Here is a 12513-nt window from a genome sequence, read left to right as displayed (position 1 = left end):
CGAGAATGAAAAAACAAAAAATGTTTTTAGTTGTTACAAAGCAATGAACCACCACATCAAGGCAGGATAGCTGAGAGGTATGCACACTCACTCTCAGCTGTCAAGCCTGGGTTTGATCCCGACCCAGTTATAAACTGTCATCCTGGGCAGGGTGATTCATCAATGTGTGTGCCGTCTCTTGGATCGACGTTAAACTGGACATCACATCTGGTGGAATTCTCTCTCTCTCTCTCTCTCTCTCTCTCTCTCTCTCTCTCTCTCTCTCTCTCTCTCTCTCTCTCTCTCTCTCTCTCTCTCTTTTTCTCTCTCTCTTTTTCTCTCTCTCTTCTCTCTCTCTCTCTTTCTCTCTCTCTCTCTTTTCTCTCTCTCTTTTTCTCTCTCTCTTTTTCTCTCTCTCTTTTTCTCTCTCTCTTTTTCTCTCTCTCTCTTTCTCTCTCTCTTTCTCTCCCTCTTTCTCTCTCTTTTTCTCTCTCTCTTTCTCTCCCTCTTTCTCTCTCTTTTTCTCTCCCTCTTTCTCTCCCTCTTTCTCTCTCCCTTTCTCTCTCTTTTTCTCTCCCTCTTTCTCTCCCTCTTTCTCTCCCTTTTTTCTCTCTCTCTCTCTCTCTCTCTCTCTCTCTCTCTCTCTCTCTCTCTCTCTCTCTCTCTCTCTCTCTCTCTCTCTACATAATAAAGGATTATTTCACTTTTCAACAAGGTCAAAAGCCATCATTGTAATTACAATATTTGATGCAAAGTGTGCCAGGATAAGTGAAATAGGTATTTCGAAGAACACACCTTGATGTTTTTTTTGGAAGGAAGCCTGCGACATCCGTCACTGCTCTGAATTCATGTGAATAAACCACAGTATATAATAAAAATCACGGAAGGTCAGTGTTTGTTTGTCATCAACCACGATGTTTACGGTGCAGTGCCACCTGGTGGTGGTGGGAGGGGTGTTACAAGTTACCTAGAGGTGACTTGAAAATGTTGCACTGAACGCATGGCACAGTGCAAGTCCTTCACTGGTCCTCACCACAGGGAGGGGGAAGTACCCTCTCATATGGAGTGGGTGTTTCGTAAGACTACAATCCAGGGATTCCCTGCCTCATTCATTTCCTGGGATTCCCTGCCATTAATTACATGCATGTTAATGTTTACAATCAATTAAAAAATAGTTGATAATTTTCATGGCATATCATGCAAAAAAGAATAAACCACACAAACAACATCCATCAGGTTATATTTACAGGACCTGCAGAGACATTATTTAGTAAACAATTCACATAGTCTCTGCACCCGAGGGGTGGGTAAAGTGTTTGTAAACTATATTTCAGAACATTTTCTTCTAATTAACTGTGCTGGTAACGCTTGCAATGTCGACATGTGAAGCAGAACAAATTTGTTTTTCAAAGGTAGAGTGAACGTGCATTGACTTGAGATGCACAATTACAGAGACCATCTACTGGTGAGCGCCAGATTGAGGGCAGCACAGACTGGGCAGGTATCCAGGGGCCTCCACAATATGGGGGGCCTTCACAAAACTGCGTTTCTGTGTCTGTAGGCATATGTTCTAAAATACTCAATAAAATTGTTGTATGATGCATATTTGTGTTCTTAATGATAAAAAGTTGTGTTATGCTCAGAAGTCCAAATTGTAGTGGGAAGGGAACAATAGGATGACTGGTCAATCACTGCCCAGTGGGCTGCACAGTCCCAAATCAGGTGCTGATACTGGTGTACCTGAAATTTGTCTTGCTGCAGGCACACACAGTGTGTGTGTGTGTGTGTGTGTGTGTGTGTGTGTGTGTGTGTGTGTGTGTGTGTGTGTGTGTGTGTGTGTGTGTGTGTGTGTGTGTGTGTGTGTGTGTGTGTGTGTGTGTGTGTGTGTGTGCGCGTGCGCACACATGTATGTGTAGCTTTAAAACTCTTCTATGAACAATATTTACAAAAAAGAAGCAAATTGAACTGTATTTATTGACCAACGCACTATTAGGAAAATCACTGACACTGATCAATCATAGGAGATAATACAAGGTGTTTTAAATTACCAGTGGACCGGCAGGATGGCCGAGAGTTACGCAGACTCACGTCTAAGCTGTCTATCCTGAGTTTGAACCCTGAGTCCCGACCAAGCTATAAAACTGTGAAGAGTAGGCGAGCCATCGCCGGCACCCTGAACAAATTCCAAATTCCTCCTCTGATCTACATGGGGCACTGCATCAGCGCAGCACAGCCACTTCCTCAGCCAAGAATGCTACTCCCAGCCTTGTTATGCATTCGAAAGGAGAAGAATTACCAGTGTTACCTGTTCAATGCATGAACAGGTTTCTGTCTATAAAAAGGATGTCGGGCATTTCGTGCGTTCATTATAAGATATCATCTCCAATGCATAAGCCATTTATTTAAAGGAACATTTATTGAAGGGTTCCTTAAACGAAGCAAGTTCATGAAGTGGATGAATGAACAAGACAAATGAATCCGATTCACAAAGATGTTTTGTTAACCCTGGAATGAATGAATGAGTGAGTCCAAATGAGGAGGAGGAGTAGATTGGGACCATACTCTGTGCAGGGCATTGGTGCTGCTTAATCAGTCTCCTTGGCTAATTGGGCACAAACCTGGACGGGTCACCACTCCGACACAGGACACCAGCAAGCTGACACTCATTTTGCTGACCTCGGAAGGATGACGGGCTGAGTTAACCCCACCTCGTATTAATTCAACGGCTGAGCGGGATTTGAACTCAGGACCCTCGGATCCAAAGCCTGCCACCTGAACCATTAAGCCAACACCAGGCATATAGTCCAAAGGAGTGTATTCAGAGGTTTAAAGAACATCGCTATTGAACTGATTATCGAGTGTACTGCACTGTGAAACGTTTAAAAGACCTATTTTCTCTCTTTAAAAGGTTATTTCTTTGAATTACACACATTCATGGTAAAGTGGCATATTCGGTAGTCCAAAGGGGGTGGGGGGAGGGGGGGTGGTGTGGTGTACAAACATCCCAATCTCATGCGACCACATCCGTGCAACAGAGGGGGTTATGAACCTGTGCCTCCTTTGCAATCACTGTGGTTTTGTTGTTCACACAGGTGTGACTGCAAGGTGAGATCGAACTACTCAGGTGACACCTGTCATGCAGATTGAACCTTCCAGTCACAATATTCAGGAGTTCAAATGCTTTTTCTGCAATTGCCCCTCTTTACCCCCTCCACGGCACATCTACTTGTTCCTCACCACTCCGTTAACCTTACATCCACTTCCAATTATCACCTTGACGACCGCGATACCTACACAGAAGGTGAGTCTCCTGTCCTGGCTTTTGCAATGACATTTGCTGTTTCCATCACTATGTTCAAACCACGTTGGAGTGTAATCCCCTCGCTTTGTCTCGTCCTGGGTTTGATTCATAAGAGGACTTAAACTGATGAATGCCCACTCATCAACACCCCACCTGGACCGCACCAACTCGCCGACACCTGCAATGATCCACATGTGTCTCATCAACTAGGACAAGTGTGCAGCCATCTTGGAGTTCCACCACCAAGGTGCACTCACCACTCCTTGCATGTCATCATTCTGCCAACATCCATCACGGCTGAACGATAACCACCATCACAACACTCTGACAACTTCGGACAGGCGCTCAACATTAGGTCCATCAGGTATCGCCATCACATATCCCGATGAGCATCGGACACATGAAGGCAGGTGTTGTGAAGGTGTCAACACCATTTTCTGAGACACACACATATAATCACACTCAGGATGTTTTCCTTGTACAAAAAGGAAACGACATTTATATCTCAAGTGAATCATCGCGTTGTGTTGAGGTTTTCAGATGGTGTTTGCCAAGTGTGAGTTGTTAAAAAAATAAAAACCTCAGTTACACGACCCCTTGTCGTTTTCCCTCTCCCCCGTCCTCCTTCCCCTCCATTTTCTTCCTCCCACCTCCCAACAAAGGCTTGATCTCCCCCACCATTCCCTTTAAACCATAAGGTGCTTCAAGGCTTACGCATCTTCATGATGCGAGAACACTCATGCGATCCACAGGAGGATCTCTGGAAAAATAAACATTGTTATTTGAAGCACAATGATATTCCGACCTAAACACCAACGTGGCAAAACAATCAATGATGTGTTTGTGTCGTTTGTTTACCTGTACAGTCACTGGACAGGGTGGGTGAGGACGAGGGTGGTTCTCAAGGTCCTGTAGATATCGCGTTGAACCCACAGACGATGATGCTGGATATCCACTGGATAAAGTCTTCCTACGGCCTCGTGTGAAACTGCTTTCATGATTCAAAAACTTCCTCAAATGTCATGTTTTGCTTTTCTTGAAGTTACAAAACAATAAATAAATAAAAAAAAACAATACAAAAGGACGTTGGGAAGGTTTGCCAAAAAGTATGTAAACAAGGCAGGGATGGTCACAATAAATGATCGTGTGAAACCATCCCGACATCTTTCTTGAAATCATGGTTGTGTCTGCAAATGGCACGATTCGACTAACTCTCTCGATTTGGGTTCAGAATCACCACAAACACAGAGATGAAGGGTGTGTGTGTGTGTGTGTGTGTGTGTGTGTGTGTGTGTGTGTGTGTGTGTGTGTGTGTGTGTGTGTGTGTGTGTGTGTGTGTGTGTGTGTGTGTGTGTGTGTGTGTGTGTGTGTACACGCAAGCAACCACACACAGCACTGAACTTGTCAGTCGATTAAAACAACTCGTCAGACATATGCTAACACAGGGAGCTACAGATTACAGATTAAAACAAGTTTTCTTTAAGATCATAAAACAACACTAAAAATATAATTAAATACAAGTCTGAAGACGACGATGGTTCACGAGCGGTATTTGACGATGTAGATTGTTTCAGAAGTCAAGGATGAGACAATGTGATAATGTTTGATCAAGTTATAAAAATGATCAACATGGTGTGGTACGAGTGACAGGTTATTAGCTGAAAAATGTCGAAAACCCGGTTTCGTTCAACAACTTTTAAAATTTGATCTTTGCATAACCTTTAAAGGTCACAAAACAATGTTGTGGACGTTAAAATAAGGAAACAGGATACGTGCTATAGCTTATTGGAGTTAGTTCGTCGAAGAAGGTCGAAACCCCGGTTCGATTCCCACAACTTTGAAAATTTGACCTTTGTGGACTTTAAAGGTCAGGTCAGGTCAGGTATGGGAGCATGTGCCAGAACAGCACGTCGCTGTGTAAAAGGTTTAAAGGTCAAAGGTCAAGTATTATGACCTTTGATGCAAAACTTACTCCAGAACATTCCAGGAACAATATAACGTCATATAAGCTATATGGCATTTCACACTCCTCGGATTATCCATACTTTGATGAAATCAGCGTAAAAATAAATTTGTAGGGGGTGCCACAGGCAAGGTGTTCGAGATAGAGCAAAATGGTTTCAAGACTTTAGGTGGGGAATGACCTCAAGATTATGCATAAAAAATATTGTCTCAAAGTTTGGGCAGTCGTATGATTTTTATGTCAAAATTCGAAATTTTCTAAGTTTTTGACCTTGTGACCTTGACCTTGGGCTGAAAATGAAAAAATCGGACAATGACAAGTAATAGATAATTCATTTTGCTGTTCAAATACCAAAGAACCCATTCCATTCAGTAAATTTCCGAGGAGATTTTTAATCCGACTTCCCCCTAAAAATGGCTATTTTTGGGGCGTGGCTCCACCCACAATGGGCGTAGCACCACGCCCTCATCCAGGAAAACACAACTAGATATTGATATCGAACACATAACCAAGTTTCATCAAGATCGGATCAAAGTCCACGGAGTTATGCTCTGGACATACAGACAGACACACAGACAGACAGAACGAATATAGTGGTCACTGGCTGGTGCTCATGAACCAATAAATATTAAACAGTTTTCAGTGGTTAATGGGTGACAGACAGTGCAGCATGTAGAAAAGCCGTTACATTTAACCGTTTGAATATTTTAATAACAGTTTGATCCAGATGTTAGTGTGGTGGTCGTGGTGGTTGGAGGACATGATATATTTAAGGTAAAATGGACATGATTTAATGTATTATTATTATCCTTCCAGTTTCACCAGAGGGGACTATAGGTTTGCTCTCCATCTGTCCGTCCATCCTACCTGTGGTTTTTCAGACATTTTCCCACACCCTTTAACACGTTGAACTGAAACTTGGTACATGGTTTGATTATGATAAGTTACAGAGCAAGTTCGAGTTTCAGGGCGTTTCGTAAATTTTCACAAGGTCCTGCCATTTTTAAATTGAGAAAATATCATATTATTCATGGGTTAGTGTTCAGCTACCCTGACTACACCCCACTGCTTAACACCCATTGGCTAGACAGCTGGCCTTACTCCACCCCAATAAAAAATCATGCGCCACCATTGCATGAAGCAGCACAGACCTGCAGGCCTCAGGCCTTGGTGTTAGTCCATGGCCCACTGAAATTGGAATGATCCCAAGTCGAAAACAACGATGCATTATCGATGCACCGAAGCCGTACACATGTTTTTGCTTCATGTAGTATGTCCGTACATCGGGTTATTTGGACTATGAAATAGGCAAAACCGAGAAACCAACAAAACATGGTGGGGTAGAGAGAGAGGTTCTTCTTCTTCATTTTGGTTCCAGTATCAGCTCGAGTGTGCGTTAAGGCCTAAGTCACATTTGCTCTACGGCGAGGATACGACGGCCGTACGCCCTCTGAATTGACAGAAACGTGCGGCGGCCGCAGAGTTTCTGCGGTGGCCTCAGGGTGGCCCTACACCGTTTGGCTATCTTTTACAGGCCGTAGGGGTCGCCGTGGAATTATAGCGCAGAGTTATAACTTTTTTCATTCCTACGTTCACCAAAGCCAAAATTCGACAAGACAAAAAAAAAACTGGGGGGAAAAAAAAAATGAACCCACTCGTTACCGTCCGTCTGGCCGCACGTTTGCCTTAGGGCCCCCCTGCAGTCGCCTTGCCTGCACCTTGAGGCTACCTTGTGTCTGCCTTGAAAATTCTATGGCCGCCGCAGGGCCCCCTTAAGGTAACCGTGCGACATCAAATCAAAGACCATACGGCAACCCCACGTTTTCGGTCTCCACAATTTCTAAATACGCCGTGCGGCTCCCCGAAAAATAAAAACATATGTGACTGCTACATTGTGTGACCGTGGAAATACTGCGGCCGCCGTATAATTGCTCGTGGCTGTAGATTTTGGAGACCCCACGGCAGCCTTGGCAAATGTGACTTCGGCCTATATCGGCCTATATACAAAAGATATCAGTAAATGAAAATTGCTTTTCCTTTTATTTTGCCGAATAGACCCAAACACGGTGGGGTAAAGGGTTTTTCTTCTTCTTCTTCTTCTTCTTCATTTTTGGTTCCAGTATCGGCTCGAGCATGCATTAAACATAGACGAATTTTGATCTCCCGAACATTCATTGGGACCGATAGGGGACATGTATTGCAAAGCAATTTTCACTCTTGTAAAATAATGGAATGTATGATGGGAGTTGTAACGATGTGAAAATACATTAAATCCTCCAACGAGTAAAGTCTGATTAGTGTTGTTTCATTGATGGGTTGACTGACTGGCTGGATCCAACTGAGGTTGTAGATCTACCGATGTAGGTAATCTACTGATGTGGATCCGTGACCAAGGTTGTGGATCCGTTGCTTGGAGAGGTTCTGGCCTGAAAGGATCCAAACCTCAAGGAAGAACGGTGCCCAACTGATGAACCGTGCGGTCGGAAAACCATTCAATTGCTTAAGGTTAAGGTTCTCACTTTAGGTGAGGGAACTGTGTTTTGAGGTTTATGATTTAAATAAAGTTGAATATAGGATATTGTGAAATTAACATCATTTACAGCAATCCTTTAAATTATGAACGGACGGAGCATGAACCGCTCACTCAGTGTGTGTTAATTGTTTAACATGTTTTTTTTTATTGTTTTTTCTTAACATGATCAAAGACTAGTCATGGAGCTGACTGACACACACACACACACACACACACACACACACACACACACACACACACACACACACACACACACACACACACACACACACACACACACACACACACACATTTTGGAGAAGTTCCCTCACTTCCCAGGGCACCAACGACGTCACAAAAATGGCCCCAACTTTCTCACTCCATGCAGCGGAGAATTTCTTTCGGAGGAATTTTTTCCCCTAAATAAATTCCCCGCTGAGTGTTCTTTAGGAGGCAATGCCGGGTATGTCTCTGGGCGGGAGTACATGTCTCAGCACACCTTTGGTGAGAATGTGCTGCGGTACGGTCTTGGAAATGCACTTTATAATTTTTGACATTTTTTAAAAGAAATTTGATTGATCACAACATATCATAGTCCACATCATGAAGAACGTGTGTGATAAAGACGCCATACCGTAATCACCAATATTGTATTCACCGTGGTGAGAGGTGAGGTAACACGAGGTGTGAAAAGTGTGTGATTAAGACACAACACCTAGATGGACTGTTGTTTGCTGACGTGGATAAACGCGATAACAATCAACGCAAATATTGATGCTAGTAAAAATGGTCACACTCAATTAGTCAGTTCCAAGACCAATTGACGAGTGAATATTGGTGACATAGTTACATCCACACGTCGACTTATTTTAGTAGATACCACCAAGGCCTCATGCCAAAAGTCCAAACAAATATTGTTACATGCGACTTTTAAAATGACGTCTGAATGATAAGAGGCCTTTTGGGCATGTGGTGTGTGTGTGTGTGTGTGTGTGTGTGTTTTTAGTAGCTCGGTTCTGCTCACCAGGTACTTTTAACCTGCCATTACTACCGTGAAATCTGTGAATTAATGTGAATTAAATCGTCTTTTCAACTTAATTTTCAGCATTTAAACGAAAGAGTGGAAATTTCAAAATGGTTAACCATAATTGTTCTGTTTCTGATTGAAAATCGGACTCATGAGAATTTTGGAATCCGTGGATGAGAGATGTCTAGTTCATAACATTTGCTGATGGTTCAGTACAAGTGAGCAATGGCAGTGTATAACACACACACACACACACATACATACACACACACACACACACACACACACACACGCATGCGCGCGCGCACACACACACACACACACACACACACACACACACACACACACACACACACACACACACACACACACACACACACACACACACACGAAATGGACCCGTGGGTCTTTAGTTGGTAGAGCTGGGCCGGGGTACCTGTCCTGCTCGTGCGGTCACACCGACCCGAACCACCACTGTGGGACTCGAACCCACGACCCTGGCTGCTCGGTCACCAGACTTGCCCTCCAAAGAACCGCAGACCACTCCAACCATGACCACGAACATCTGCAGAGCCCTCGTCGACTACCACTCAGCCATGATGACAGACCGCTCGGCAATCGCCACAATCTCCTCTCTGCTGAACCCTGGTCCTCACAACCACTCTGCCACGACGACAGACCGCTCGCAATCTCCACGATCTCCTCTCTGCTGAACCCTGGTCCTCACAACCACTCTGCCACGACGACAGACCGCTCGCAATCTCCACGATCTCCTCTCTGCCGAACCCTGGTCCTCACAACCACTCCACTCTTCTGACGTGGGAGGGGTCTCTTCTCCTTGCCACTCGCCTCCTGATTGGACGAGGGGTTGTCGGACTACTCGTGGTCACCTCCCGATTGGCTGGGGCGTGCGTGTCATACTCGCCCTTCGCTCATTCGCTGGAGGAAACGTCGATGCCCTGCCTTGGGGCGGAGCCTCGATCTGAGGCGATGGAGGCTCCACCCACGCCTTCAGCCAACAACACGTGGGCAATGGCGACCGGGTCGAGTGCGGGATGGTGGTGTTGTTGTGGTGGATGTAATAAACCTGACTAAAAAAAAACTCGAAGCGCACACACGAAATTCCCATTTGACATCGGGGATGGATTCTAACTATAAACACGTACTTATCGAAATAACTGAACTACGGGGACCCTGGCTGTTTGTGTGCACAAGGTTTCCAAATCCGTCACAGTATTATATTTTGTCCCAACCAGCAAGTTTCCTGGGGTTTCTGCGCATGTACACCGAGCATTTTGGAGTGGATTATCTCATTACAATGAGGCATTGTGACAACAAGGGGGTGTCACAAACAAGGGAATGGACGAGGAAACATAGGAACCTGTAAGTGGATATGGACAGGTAGGGAAGGATAATCAGGATATAAAAGATCATTGGTAGGGACTAGGAAGTAAGGATGAAGGATTATCTTAGGTGGTGGTGGTGGTGTTGGTGCACTGCCAACTTGAAGCCCAGGAGGGAAGAGTGTGGGATTGAACAAACATGAGGAAGGATGGTCCACGAACAGGAGGAGGCAAGGACAAATGAATGGCGCTGAGAAGCCAGCTTTGATTTTTGGAGTTTAACGAGGAAGGGGTTCCTGTTATTTTCATTCTGTGAAGAAGAGATTTGGGGCATCATTACCTTTTCACAGGTGGAAATCTCAGGTGCATTCGTATGTTTCCATGAGGGTATCAAGTATTAACTACAATGTGTGGAGTTCGATGCTCAAATAATATTGGTACCATGTGTTGAGCAACCCAAGCAAGTAAGGCGGGTTATAGTCCCTGTGAAGGTCATTATTGAACCAGCTGGGTATTACCAACAATGCAATGGTGACATTGTAATTGAATTCTCCTTCAATCAACTCAGGCTCCAGAAGTCTTCTTGAAGCTCAGAATCCAAGTCCTTGATGATGGATCCTATTTTACTGCCTAGTTTACAGGGGAATCTTACCTTGAGATAGGTGTTCGGTTTTGGTTGCCATTTTACAGCCTGAAGGACTTAATGCTGAACGAGTTTGCATGAACGGGATTGCATCATGGCGAGATGGGTCAAATGACCACTTTGCACTTTCCTGCTGCTCTCTATTACGTCCGTTTTGCACTGCTGGTGTGAGCAAACGTCTGGATAAAAGGGATGATGTAATCTCATGAACTCAACTTTGGTTACACAAAATTATCAATCTACCTGTAATTTGGCGCCGCCCTGTGGCCAACACTGACCACGATACAATCCACATCGTTTTCAATGGAACAGGTGACGTTTGCGGCTGAAAAGCATCAAGGAATGGCTGTCTCGAATAAGAAAGATCCCAGCCAGATTCACCTGACTTTCAATGACGTCACCACACCAGAGGACAGTACTCCAACGTTAATAAAAAAATTGGGGGAGGAGGGGGGGGTCACCACCAACCATATTGAAGTAATCTCAACTGTGCCAGCCACTTCAACATCGTGGGTGCAGGAGAGCATGATGCAGGACATGGGCACTTATCCAGTGACCCCTTAATACCTTTCCACCATCGACAAGGCACCACAGGTCAAGTGTTCATGCAATCATTTCGTGTGCAGCTGCAGCTGCTGGTTTGCATCATTGCTCGGAACGCAGCTGTGCCGCTGATGCAGTGCCCCCTGCTGATTATGGGGGGGGGGGATTTGGCCATGGTGGTGGCGAATACTCGCCTACTCTTAGTTGACACCGTGGGACTAATAGCGGCAGAAGGGAAGGTCAAGTGTGTGATGGAATACTGACCGCCTGCCTGGACGAGAGCAGCTGAAGCAATGCTCAGGAAGCACTCGATCCAGGGCAGAGCTGCTTGCTGGCGATTTGTAGCTGCAGTGTGTGTCTACTATCTTCACTACAGGATGCAGTGCAGCGACTCAGCCACGGACACTTCTTATCACATCAATAACATCCTGACTTGCATGATATCGACCGAGGAAGCACATCACCTCCACGTTCAACCTCAAGCTGCATATAACATCCTGATGTGAAGCGTTGTTGCTGCTACTTCATCATGGAGGGATGATGTGTGCTATCCCACCTCTCCCCCCACTACACCTTCCTCCCACAAAAAATACACACACTCCCCCCCCCCACCCACTACACCTTCCTCGCGCAAAAAATACACACACTCCCCCCGAATACACACTCCTCCCAACCCCCAATGACACATTCCCCACCCGAATAGACACACCCCAGCCCCCGGAACAAACCTCTCCCACCGCCACCCCCATGGCACACTTCTCCCCCCACTACACACACTCCCCCGTAACAAACCCCTCCCACCGCCATCCCCACTATACACACTCCCCCGTAACAAACCCCTCCCACCGCCATCCCCACTATACACACTCCCCCCGTAACAAACCCCTCCCACCACCATCCCCACGATACACCCCTTCCACCCCCCATAAACACTTCTCGGATTCCCCCCACCACACATTCTTCCCAACCCGCGACACACTCCCCCCCCTCCAACAACACCCACTCCCTCCCACGACACACACCTCCCACCCTCCACCCCCATGACACACTCCTCCCACCCACTATATACTCCTCCCCTCACAGTACATACTCCTCCCACCCCATAACAAACCCCTCCCACCGCCACCCCCATGGCACACTCCTCCCACCCCCATAAACACTTCTCCGATTCCCCACCACACACTCCTTCCCCCGCCTCACTA

At 45.6% G+C, this 12513-nt stretch overlaps 1 long non-coding RNA gene across 1 annotated transcript; it reads right to left on the bottom strand.

Annotated features, from left to right (window-relative positions):
• Positions 1-709: 709 nt before the first annotated feature.
• On the bottom strand, positions 710-11881 carry LOC147020130 (uncharacterized). The gene is made up of 3 exons (XR_015061650.1): positions 4139-11881; positions 3861-4040; positions 710-3717 (listed from the first exon to the last, which is right to left on the bottom strand). It is a non-coding gene; the product is annotated as an uncharacterized LOC147020130 (long non-coding RNA).
• Between the last annotated feature and the right edge of the window lie 632 nt (positions 11882-12513).

Source organism: Eptatretus burgeri, chromosome 9 (genome assembly GCF_056783735.1).
Source record: "Eptatretus burgeri isolate ZD-2024b chromosome 9, Ebu_testis_v1, whole genome shotgun sequence".
Classification (NCBI taxonomy): domain Eukaryota; kingdom Metazoa; phylum Chordata; class Myxini; order Myxiniformes; family Myxinidae; genus Eptatretus; species Eptatretus burgeri.
This window is presented reverse-complemented; position numbering and strand designations above follow the sequence as displayed.